Below are 12,391 nucleotides of genomic sequence, written 5' to 3' on the forward strand. Positions count from 1 at the left end.
CGAGAAAAGGGGAGCACACATGCTCACTGGTGCAAGGTGGGGGATGATCTCAAAGCTACCCCTTCTGGTTCCGGACCCAGAAGGAGATAGGTGTGGCTCACTTCCACACTGCCCCAGGGCTGGGGGAAGGGTGGGGGTCTCGGGAGCGCTCTCCTCGCCCTTCCCCCATTAAGGTCCAGATGAATCCCCAACAAGCATCTTTACTTTTTCAATACATCCAAATTGGAAAAATAGCACAGGAATTGAATCACACCAGATAAATAAACTTTTTCACCATTTAAAAAGCTTTTCCTATTCTTAGTACCTCTCAAGGGGCAGTTTTAGAAATTCCAGTCAAATCATTCATTTTTTACCACAAGGTTTCCTATCATGTGGAATGGCTACACAAAGCAGGTTTTTTTTTGTTTGTTTGTTTTTGTTTTTTTTTTTTTTTTAGCAGTGACAAACCTTTATATCCAAATTTCTGATATTTAGCAGTGAAGGAAAATAAATTTCAAGTTCCCAATGCCCTTTGCTAAATAGGGTAACTTGATTACAGTGAAATCATCTTAATTCATTAAGATACCCACTTTTTTTTTTTACTGCAAATTAAAGAACCCTCAGAAATCCTTTTTTAATTCTAGTTCCTGTTTATTTTTTTATAAAACAATGCACTAATCTTTTAAAACATTTGGTAATGCCCAAACTTGATGGCTTCCTGAAGATTAAGCTTAAACTCACCCATTTTTGCATCACCCAGTCACATTCATACACATACATACACGTGCATGTGCACATACATACATACATACTCATACACAAATATTTGTTTTAAAACTTAAAAGCATGCAAAATAAATACCGGCCATACAATTTTTAGGGGAAGGAGGTATTTTTGCCAATCTTACTCTTGCAAAAACCGGAATTTAAAATAAAACCTTTAATAAATGATTTTAGCATTCTCCAGCCTCATTTTCCAGGGCTTGATAGTTTTAGCAAAACATTTTAGCACACCAAATAATTTTCTGCTTAAGAAGGCTGGGTGGGGGTCTCCCAGAGTTCTTTTTGCGGACACTCACACTCTGATTGTGAGCTGTCACCTGTACACTTTTCCAATGAGCTAAACATAAATCCAGGGGGCTAAGGGATTCTGTCCCATTGGTCTGTCACAGTCAGGAGATACAGAAAACAGAGAAGAACAGTCCAGACTAGTTCTGTACCAATACAGGCAATTTTTCCTTTTTTGCAACACAATCTTTTCTAGTTTCTGATTGGATCTACTTTTACTTTCTTTCCTAATTCACCACCAGACCTAGTCTCCTCAGTACTCAATCTTGTCCTAGGCCCTTTTGCTTTTAATTTCACCTTCTCTTTTACATCAAAGTCCTATTAACCACATCATTCAGACAACTTGGAGCATTTGACATAAACCGAGACAAACATACAAATGTGGCAAAAGTAAAGGCAGTTTGACAAATCTGGAGAAGCAACGTTGCTAAGAAAAGGAAGGGAGGAAAATTCCACTGGGGACATAAAGAGAAAGAGAAGGAGTCACTCCTGGAGGTCTTCTGTTTGCCACATTCTCAATTCAGTCCCCATGCCTAGGAGGAATTTCTCCCACTGGGAGAGGAGGTTAGACACACACAGACCATATGCAAAACACATAAAGGAACTAAATATGCCATAAGCAATCTATTAATTTATAAACTGACGGTGCCAACAAACACAGGACAAGATAACAGAACAAGTTATGCAGGTTTGACACAGAAGAGACTGTCAGAATCACAAACAACACAGAGACAACAGCGCTGCGTGGTGGGGTCACTCCCTGCCACCTGTGGGTGGCTTGGGCTGGCCCCCTGTCCGCCTGTGTCTGCGGCTGCGGGTCATGACTCAGGGCTGACACGTCCGTGTCCTGGGCTGCCAGCGCCGGCAAGCGGGGGGTACAGAGGGGCATAGGGTGGACGAAAGATTTCAGCCTCCTCGGGGCCTCCCTGGAACACTGGGGGCTTTTCTTCTCCACAATCTTCTTCCTTCTTGGTTTCTCTCTTGTCTTCCTTTCCTTCACCCTGTGTCTTTTGAACGAATATTGGGGTAGGGGAAGGAGTGGAGGAGGGAGTTGGTGGTAAGAAAGGCCTAACCCAAGCTGGAGCATCCCTGTCAATGAGTTCCCTCCAGGTGGCTATAAGAGGGACCTGGTCTGGATGGCCTGAACGAGGGGTGTAGATTAGGTGTTGTAAAGTCCTGATCTTACCTATGTCAAAGCTCCCCTCGGGTGGCCAATTAGCTCCCTCAAAGGTGGGCCATTCTGACTTGCTCAAGGTGATCCACTATACCTTGTTTTTTGTTTTTTTTTTTTTTGTTTTTTGTTTTTTTTGGGCCAGTCCTGGGCCTTGGACTCAGGGCCTGAGCACTGTCCCTGGCTTCTTTTTTGCTCAAGGCTAGCACTCTGCCACTTGAGCCACAGCGCCACTACTGGCCATTTTCTGTATATGTGGTGCTGGGGAATCGAACCCAGGGCCTCATGTATATGAGGCAGGTATTCTTGCCACTAGGCCATATCCCCAGCCCACACTATACCTTCTTAATGGCCACACTTTGGTTCTGAGTTATCTCCTTAACCTCCTTCCAGTGAGCTAGGTTCAAGTCTAGGGGGCTGGATGGGACATTGCCCATGGCTATTAGTCTTGTCAGTCGTTCAGTCCACAAAATAACAAGAGGTAAAACAATTCCAACAAAACAGAAAAGACAATCCATACAGGCCTGATATTTAAAAGACTTACAAGATGGAGATGTCCCAAGTTGGTCCACTGGCTTCTGTGAAGAAACAGAAGGAGCAGACCCAAGTTCAAGGTGGGTGGGTTGAGCCTCGGTTAGGAGGCCCTCCCGGTCAGTTCCGGCCCAAAGCCAAACAGGCTCGCGCCCTACAAGTATCAAGGCGGGGTTCCAGGGGTCCCCCTTCAAGGGTGGAGGATCTGGGACACCTCCCAGCTCCTCCAGGATTGTCGTGCAAGCACATCCGCTTTGACAACCCCTTCAAGTAATACGAGTCGAAGCAGCCGTCCTCAAGAGGAAAAGTGAAAGCAACAGACAAACAGACAAATGACAGGACAAGACAAATCAACAGCACTGTTTTCTTTTTTTTTTTTTTTTGGCCAGTCCTGGGCCTTGGACTCAGGGCCTGAGCACTGTCGCTGGCTTCTTCCCGCTCAAGGCTAGCACTCTGCCACTTGAGCCACAGCGCCACTTCTGGCCGTTTTCTGTATATGTGGTGCTGGGGAATTGAACCTAGGGCCTCGTGTATCCGAGGCAGGCACTCTTGCCACTAGGCTATATCCCCAGCCCAACAGCACTGTTTTCTAACCTTCAGGGTCTGGAGTCTCGGGGGGTCTCTGGGGCTATCCCAAACGAGCCCCCAGGCTGTTATGCCCAACTTGCGAGATGAGCACCAAGAAGGCCACCGAGAGCCAGATGTTCCGAAATGCAAAAGCAAGGCTTTATTCAGGTGGGCTGCAGCTTGGGCCTCGTCCTACACTCCAATGCAGCGGAGGTTAGGAGGAAGGCCCCAAGCTGAAATTTCTCAGGGCCTATAAAGGCATGAAACCACAAAGTTACAGCAATCAGGTGTTCAAGCAAGATTAGGATACGGGTACAAATCTGATTGGCTCAGGGCTAGAGACATTGCCGGGCAGTTAGAGTTAAGCATTCCCAGGCGGTTAGAATTAAGCAGGGAGTTTCCTGACTAGCTGGGCCCTAATAAGCGTGTTCTGCTATCAGGGATAATTGGTGGCCTGGGTTACTCATAGTTTAAACAGTCAACAAAATGGCTACTGTCTCAAAAATGGGGTTTACTTCAACTCTACAGTTCTTACTGCTGAGCCCCTTTATATGAACTACCATTTTGGTGATCGTGTAGTTTTTCTCTTCAGAACAAGGTGTCATTATGTAACCTAGGCTAGAACTCATAATCCTCCTGCCTCAGGTGAGTGCTACCATGCCTGGGAAAAAGAGAAGGGGAGGGTCTGCTTGTTACACAAACACCCTGACCATCTTCCCACACCCTTGACACACTCCAGCTTCCCCTTGGGGACTTCTATTGCTGCTTGTCTAGCCTCCTTCCTCTCTACTTTTGTGCACCCAGAGAGCTCCAAGGCCCGGAAGAGCTATGGAAAACCAAGCACTGGAAAACCAAGCCTTCGTTATGTTGAGGTACCTTCCTTCATTTCTTTCTTTTCTCTTTCTTTCTTTCTTTCTTTCTTTCTTTCTTTCTTTCTTTCTTTCTTTCTTTCTTTCTTTCTTTTCTCTTTCTTTCTTTCTTTCTTTCTTTCTTTCTTTCTTTCTTTCTTTCTTTCTTTCTTTCTTTCTTTCCTTCTCTCTGTCTCTCTCTGTCTCTCTCTCCCTCTCTCTCCGCCCCCCCCTCTCTCTTTTGGCATGTGTGATGGCCAAGGGCATGTGTGGTTTTGTCTCTGAGATCCTTTTTTATTCAAGGCCAGTGTTCTCCCACTTGATCCCTAGTGATACTTCTGCTTTTTTTCTGAATAAGTCACTGGAGATGAGAGACACACAATTTCCTTCCTGGGTCAGCTTTGAACCACAATCCTCATATCTCAGCCTCCTGAGAAGCTAGGTTTACAGGTGTGAACTCCTGGTGTCCAGCTAAGGGATGCTAAAATTTTAAAGACTTTTTGTATATTTATGGAGATGATCATGTGTGTTTTTTATTTTTTTTTTGACACTCTGGCGTCTTGTCCTCGGGGCCTGAGCAGTGTTCCTGGCTTCCTTTTGCTCAAGGCTAGCACTATGCCACTGGAGCCACAGTGCCACCTCTGGCCTTTTGTATATATGTGGTGCTGAGGAATTGGACCCAGGGCTTCATGTATACAAGTCAAACACTCTTGCCACTAGGCCATATTCCCAGCCCGATCATGTGGTTTTTGTTTTTTATTTTTTTGCATGCACTGTGTTAGGTTTATTGACTTTTGTATGTTAAACTATTCTTACATCTCCGTGTCTTTTTGCCAGTCCTGGGGCTTGAACTCAGGGCCTAAGCACTGTCCCTGGCTTTTTTGTTTGCTTGTTTGTTTTCTTTTGGCTCAAGGCTAGCATTCTACCGCGAGAGCCACAGTGCCATTTCTGGGTTTCTCTGTTAATGTGGTGCTGAGGAATCGAACCCAGGACTTCGTGTATATGAGGTGAGGAGCACTTTACCACTAGGCCATATTCCCAGCCCTCATGAGACTTTTTATTTTTGCCAGTCCTGGAGCTTGGGACTCAGGGCCTGAGCACTGTCCCTGGCTTTTTTGCTTCACGCTAGACCTCTACCTCTTGAGCCACAGTGCCACTTACAGCCTTTTCTATTTATATGTGGTGCTGAGGAACTGAACCCAGGGCTTCAGGCCTGCTAGGCAAGCACTCTACTGCTAAGCCACATTCCAGCCCTAAGACTTTTCTCTCTAATGAAACAGCAAGAAGCTGGAAGTAGAGCTGTGGCTCATGTGGTAGAGTATAAGTTTTGAATGAAAAACCTAAGAGACAGCACTCAGGCTCTGAATACTAGAACTGAGGCTTGAGTACTGAGTAATGAGTATTGAGGGCCTGAGTGTTCTCCCTCAGTATTTCTTTCTTTTTTTTTTTCTCTAGACTGGCACTCTACATCTTGAGTCACACCTCCACTTCTGGCTTTTTGGTGGTGAATTGGAGATAAGAATTTTAATTTTTCTACCCAGGCTGGCTATGAACTTTGATCCTCAGATCTCAGCCTCTTGAGTAGCTAGGATCACACCCATGATCCATGGATATCTTGTCTTTCTAAGTACATTTTTCTGAAAGTTATTAAAGAGATTAAAAGAAGACAGACGAATAGTGAAGTCTTCCCTTGATCAAACCCAGGACACTGCCACTGCTACATCCCAACCCTCCTAGAACCTTTATTATCCCAGCTCAGTCACAGGCCTCATTCCACATCATTCTAAGGCCTCCTGACTCCCTCTGTCCCATCATGACAGAACCAGGCTCTCCTCAAGAGAGCGCCCTGGCACGTGAAAGTCACGCTCACCTCTTCTCTTCCAGCCAGGAGGAGTCCACCAAATACCTCAACTTCTCAGCCACAGAGCACGAGCTGAGCGGCATGGTGAAGCACAGATACCAGGCAGGTGGTGGCATCTCGCAGCTCAGGCTGAGCAGGGCGCTGGGCCCTGGACAACAGGCTGAGCTGTGAGTCTGACGAAGGCCTCCATTCTGACTTCTGAGCAGGCACATAACCTGGGACAGAGGGATCTGCCCGTGAGCATCCACTTCTGGGTACCTGTAGAAGTAGGCGGGACAGCTGTGTGGACAGAAGTGAAGCTACACCCCCAGGTACTCAAGACTGTGTGCTCCTTACTGTGCAGGTTTTTACACTTAGGTTCCCCACCTTCCTATCCATCATGGATCTCTGAGATCCCCCTCTGAGACATTATTCTCTCCATTTTTTTTTCTTTTTCTAGAACCCATCTATCCAGTGCTCTTCGGAGAGAATAGTTCCCAAGCAGTCTGTTTTCCGGGCTCGTATGAAGGAAGATCCTGAGCTGGTGAGGAGAACTCTGGGCAGAGGGCTCCTGGCTATTGCCCACCTTGGGTCACACATCAGAGATTTTTGATTCAGGAATCACATGACAGCAGGTGGACTGCTACTTCCTGTCAATCTCACTGTTTAATGCTGTCTCTTACCTTAAAATTCACCTGCCTCTGGTCAGTCCATCGTGGCATCTCTGTCCCCAGAACTGCTCCATCGCAGACTGCCTGAGGTTCCGCTGTGACATCCCCTCCTTTGGCATCCAGGAGCAGCTGGACTTCCTCCTGCAGGGCAACCTCAGCTTCGGCTGGGTCAGCAAGGTGTGTACACCTGTGCTCTGAGGCTCGCGGGGCCGTCCTCAAGCCAGGGCAGTCCTGGAGCTCTGAGCTTGATGCCTCAGACCCAGCTCCCTCAGCAACTTCTCCCCTCGGCAGACATTGCAGAAGAAGGTGTTGGTCACAACGGTGGCTGAGATCACGTTTGACACAGTTGTGTATTCCCAGCTTCCAGGCCAGGAGGCATTTTTGAGGGCCCAGGTAGTGACTGCATGGTGCTGGTTGGGGGATTTGCAGACCCAGAGGGAAGGGTTTGGGGAGGGTCCCTGGCAGGAGATTTGTCCCTAAATGGATGAATGCTTTTGCATCTCAGCCCTGGGAGAAGGGCCTTGGAGGAGAGGACGGGAGGGACCTAAAGGCTGGGCACCGGAGAAGCTGAGCTTCAAGAGGCCTGACATTCCCTGACATGTTCACCTCCCATCAGGTGAAGACAGTGCTGGAGAATTACGAGGTGCCCAACCCTATTCCCCTCATCGTGGGCAGTTCTGTGGGTGGGCTGCTGCTGCTGGCCCTCATCACAGCTGCCCTGTACAAGGTGAGTGTTTTAGGCCACTTCAAACCCCAGGCTCAGATCCTACTCTTCCTACGGGAAACAAAGAGGTGATTTGTGGGTCTAAGGCACATCCTAGGTCACTTCCTATGAGAAACTCCCTTCCTCTTCCAAGGTCACTTCCTGTGAGAGATTCCTTCCTCCTTCCCTGTCATTTCCTGTGGTGATCTCCCTTCTCTTTACAAAGTCACTTTCTGTGAGAGACTCCCTTCTGCTTCCAAGGTCTCCAGTGTGTGTGTGTGTGTGTGTGTGTGTGTGTGTGTGTGTGTGTGTGCGTGTGTACACTCATGTGCACCAATGCCTTGTCCTCCCCTGAATCCCAGACCTCCTCTCACCTCTCTCCCTTTTCTACCAACTTCTCCCTCTGTGTGGTTGTGTTCCCCTTGCAGCAGACACAGCAGAAAGCAGGCCCAGGATTCAATATGGAGTCATACCAGGTTTTGTTCACTTCATGCTTTCTTTCATGGAGTCCACTCTAGATCTTTGTTTCTTTCTGTGAGGGCCACAGATGTTTCTTTCACTTGATGGCCATGGAATCGTGTCTAAGCACACAGTGTGCACAGGTTTCTAGTGCTAGAAACAGAAATGGTGACAGCTCCTTTAGCCTCAGTCACCTCTCCTCTCTTGTACTGGAAATCTGATCATCATCAACATCTTCTTCTTCCTCCTCCACCTTCTCTCCTCCTCCTCCTCTTCCTCCTTCTCTCCTCTTCTTCTCATTTATTTATGGTGCCCATACTGGGGCTTGGATTTGAGGCCTGGCATTGTCCATTCACGTATTTCATTCAAAGCTGGCACTCTACTACTTGAGCCATGGTCCCATTTCTGGCATTATTTCCTTTTTTTTTCTGATGGTTAATTGGAGATAAAAGTCTCAGATTTTTCTTCCCTGGCTGGCTTCCCACTCAGCCTCCTGAGTAGCTAGGATTACAGGTGTGATCCATGGATGCTTGGCCTCTGATCTTCTCTTGATTTTTCTCCTTCCTCTCCACAGGTGGGCTTCTTCAACTGTCAGTACAAGAAAATGATGGAGGAAGCAAATGGACAGCAGAAGGCTGTGCCAGAAAATGGGGTTGCAGAGGCTTTCACAGATAATTGGGTAGCAGATACGTAGGCTGCTCAGGGAGGAGCCACCCCTCTCTTCTGCTTTGTACCTTCTTCCCGGAGAGCTTTCCTGGTCCTCTTCCTGTCCAAGTCAGGGAAAGAAGCATTCCACGGGGAAGAGCTGGGCCCAGGCTGTGCCTGTCCTTTGGGAAGAGAAGAGGCATTGTCTTGTCAAAACTCCAACTGGAGACTGAAGATGGGACCCCAGCCATGGCCCAGAGAACTTCCCTTGGAATTGCTACCTGGAAAACAGACCCTGGGCTCCCTTCCTCCTCTAGACTCTGATTTCCCAGATGGAGACCTGAGTAAGCCACTGGTCCTCACAGCCTTTCAGTGGCTCCCTATTCCTCTCCTGTGGGTAATGTGGGACCTCTATCTTGAAGTTCTGTCTCTGGAAGGTGGGCTTTGAGGCTCATGGTGTAAGCTGCTTGACACCTTCTTAGCTTCCTCATGTTTAGAAAATTCTTGTCAGCACCAGCTCCTCGCTTCTTTGGGAGTTATGGTTCAGATTTCTCGATGAACTGGAGTGAAATTGTCAGCACACTGGAGTTTGTAAAGCGGGATCCAGCCCAGATCAGCATGGCCAATGGGGAGGACTGGAGTTCCCTCCCCTTGATGAAGACTTGACGCCAGAACTGTGCAGCTCACCCAGCTTCAGCTCAAAAGAGGCCGGGCCACCTCTCTTTTTTGAGACTCCAAATATAGTAAATAAAGAAATGCCAGAAGCCGATTGTGGAAAAATAACCAGTGGGGGCTGGGGATATGGCCTAGTGGCAAGAGTGCCTGCCTCATATACATGAGGCCCTGGGTTTGATTCCCCAGCACCACATACACAGAAAATGGCCAGAAGTGGCACTGTGGCTCAAGTGGCAGAGTGCTAGGCTTGAGCAAAAAGAAGCCAGAGACAGTGCTCAGGCCCAGAGTCCAAGCCCCAGGACTGGCCAAAAAAACCCAAACAGAAACATAACCAGTGTATTTTAAATGTTTGCCCTAATAAATTTAATACATACACAGAAAGATGTGTGTGCTTTCACTGGGAAGTAAATCAAAGATCTGAAACTGGCTGGGTTCTGGTGTCTCATGTGTAATCTTCTCTATTCAGGAGGCTAAGCTCTGAGGACCAGGGTTGGAAGCCAGTCTGGGCAAGAAAGTCCATGAGATTCTTATAATCAATAAACTAGTAAAACAAACAAATAAACAAGCAAACCCCAAACCAACTGGAGTGGGGCCAGGAGTGGTAGAACACTAGCTACGGGCAAAAAGAAGCTCAGGGTGAGCACCCAGGCCTTGAGTTCAAGTCCCAGGACTGGCACAAAAAAGAAAAGGGAAAAGAAAAATCTTAAATGAAGACTGGAGGGGGCCAGCAGTGGTAGAACACTAGCCATGGGCAAAAGGAAGCTCAGGGAGAGGACCCAGGCCCTGAGAGGCCCTAGGACAACCCCATCATGGTGGCACGCACGAGTTCACCTCCCAGGGGCGGAGACTTTCTTTTCCCGTTGAGGCCAGAAGGTGGGAAGAACTTCCATTGTCCCAAGGCTGGGGGAAGGGCAGCCTTCCACCAAGGCCATAATAATCCCCAACAGTGGTTCACTGGAGGTAACTTTCCTGTCTGGGTTGCTTTCAAATCCTTATCCTCAGATCTCAGCCTCCTGAAGTAGCTACTATTAGAGGTGTGAGCCACAGTATCTGGCTTAAAATGGGTATTATCATCATGATGATTCACTTAATATAAATTTATATTGCTATGAAAACAGCTCCTGGACTTTTAAGTCCCACCTGTTGGGTTGGCAGGGCTAGAGTAGATGTAGCCTAGCCTGGCCTTGATGTTTGGGATTCTCTTGCCTCTTTTTTCCTAGTGCTGGGATTACAGGCTTCCCCCACCCCTCCCGCCGCCCCAACCCCATTGCCTGTTAGAGTTGTTGGTTCTCATCATGCAGTACCCAACAAGTTGGGGCCTCCTGAACATGCCTAAACTGAGGAACAGCAGTGACAGTGAATCTTGCTACCTTTCACCCTTATTTTTTTTCTGAAATGGAGTGGGAAACAAAACACTTCCTCTGAGTCAATTGACACTACAACTGAGACAACGTTGGAAATGTTCACTTTTGTTGGAATCAGCAAAACATTGACCTCAAGCCTACTTGTGGAAGGAAGTCCAAAATAAAAGATGATGTATGAGATGTGATATTATGGAAGATTGGGTCTAAAAAACAAGAAGCGGTTTAAATGGAAGACATAGAGAATCAGTGTTACTATTTTTAAGATCACTTTGTTGCTGAATGTTGGTAGCTCATGCCTATAATCTTTGGTACTCGGGAGGCTGGGATTTGAGTGAGGATCATGGTTTGAAGCCAGCCTGGGCAGGAAAGATCTTTTTTTTTTTTTTTTTTTTTTTTTTTTTGCCAGTCCTGGGCCTTGGACTCAGGGCCTGAGCACTGTCCCTGGCTTCTTCTTGCTCAAGGCTAGCACTCTGCCACTTGAGCCACAGCGCCGCTTCTGGCCGTTTTCTGTATATGTGGTGCTGGGGAATCGAACCTAGGGCCTCGTGTATCTGAGGCAGGCACTCTTGCCACTAGGCTATATCCCCAGCCCCAAAGTTGATCACGACGTTCCAATACCGGGAGTCGAACCCGGGCCGCCTGGAAGGCAGGAAAGATCTTAAGACTTTTCTTTCCAATTATGTGCACGCACGCATGCACACACACACACACACACACACACACACACACACACACACACACACACAGAAGTGGAGTGCTAACCTTGAATAAAAAAAACTCAGGGACAGTGCTAGGTCTCAGGTCTGGCAACAAAAAAATACTTTATGGTTCCAAACCCAGAGAGAAGTTCACAGAGGCACAGAATTGTTGATCACATGCTTCTTGTACAGGGGGTGAGGTTTGCTGCTCAACTGCCTACATAGGGCTTTGCAGGGGAGCCTTAAATTCTACCCTTGGCTTAGTTCCCTTCAAGAGCATCCTTGGTAAATCCAAAATAATTTCGTTCTTTTTACCAGTCCTGAGGCTTAAACTCAGGTCCTGTACTCTGTCCCTGATCTCCTTCTTTTTTTTTTTTTGGCCAGTCCTGGGCCTTGGACTCAGGGCCTGAGCACTGTCCCTGGCTTCTTCCCCCTCATGGCTAGCACTCTGTCACCTGAGCCACAGCACCCCTTCTGGCCGTTTTCCGTATATGGTGCTGGGGAATCAACTGAGAGCTTCATGTGTAGGAGGCAAGCGCTCTTGCCACTAGGCCACATCCCCAGCCCCTCTGATCTTTTGCTTAAGGCTAGCACTCTACAGCTTCTGGTCTTTTCTGTGTATGTAGTACTGAGGAATCGAACCCAGGGCTTTAGGCATTCTAGGCAAGCATTCTACCATTAAGACACATTCCCAGCCCCCAAATTAATTTCTTTAGTCCATTTAATTTTGACATTGAGGTTAAAATTTTGGTGTAGAGAACTTTTATGGGGTTGAGCATGCTGGTTCATGCCTGTAATCCCAGCTTCACAAGACACATAGGTAGGAGGACCATAGTATAAGGCTAACCCTGGTAAAAAACCTGTAGATTGTTTCAGAAAACTGGCTAAAGCAGAAAAAGTAGAGTAGCTCCCATGATAGAACATGAGCATGAGGTCCCTTGTTCAAATTATAGTGCCATATAAAAAAACCCACAGTGCAGTACACATTAAATACTTGACACTTAGTCTTCACTTTAGAAATTTTAAATAATTTTCACATATACAGAAACCAAATTATGCTGTAGGTATAAATTTTGTCAAATAATTTAGCCTTTCAAACTCTGTTCCTGGGTTCATTCTTTATAGGATCCTATCTTCAATGCTTTAGTTTTGTTGTTGTTTTGATTATTATTA

This window comes from Perognathus longimembris, chromosome 23, assembly GCF_023159225.1.
Source record: "Perognathus longimembris pacificus isolate PPM17 chromosome 23, ASM2315922v1, whole genome shotgun sequence".
NCBI classification, from domain to species: Eukaryota; Metazoa; Chordata; class Mammalia; order Rodentia; family Heteromyidae; genus Perognathus; species Perognathus longimembris.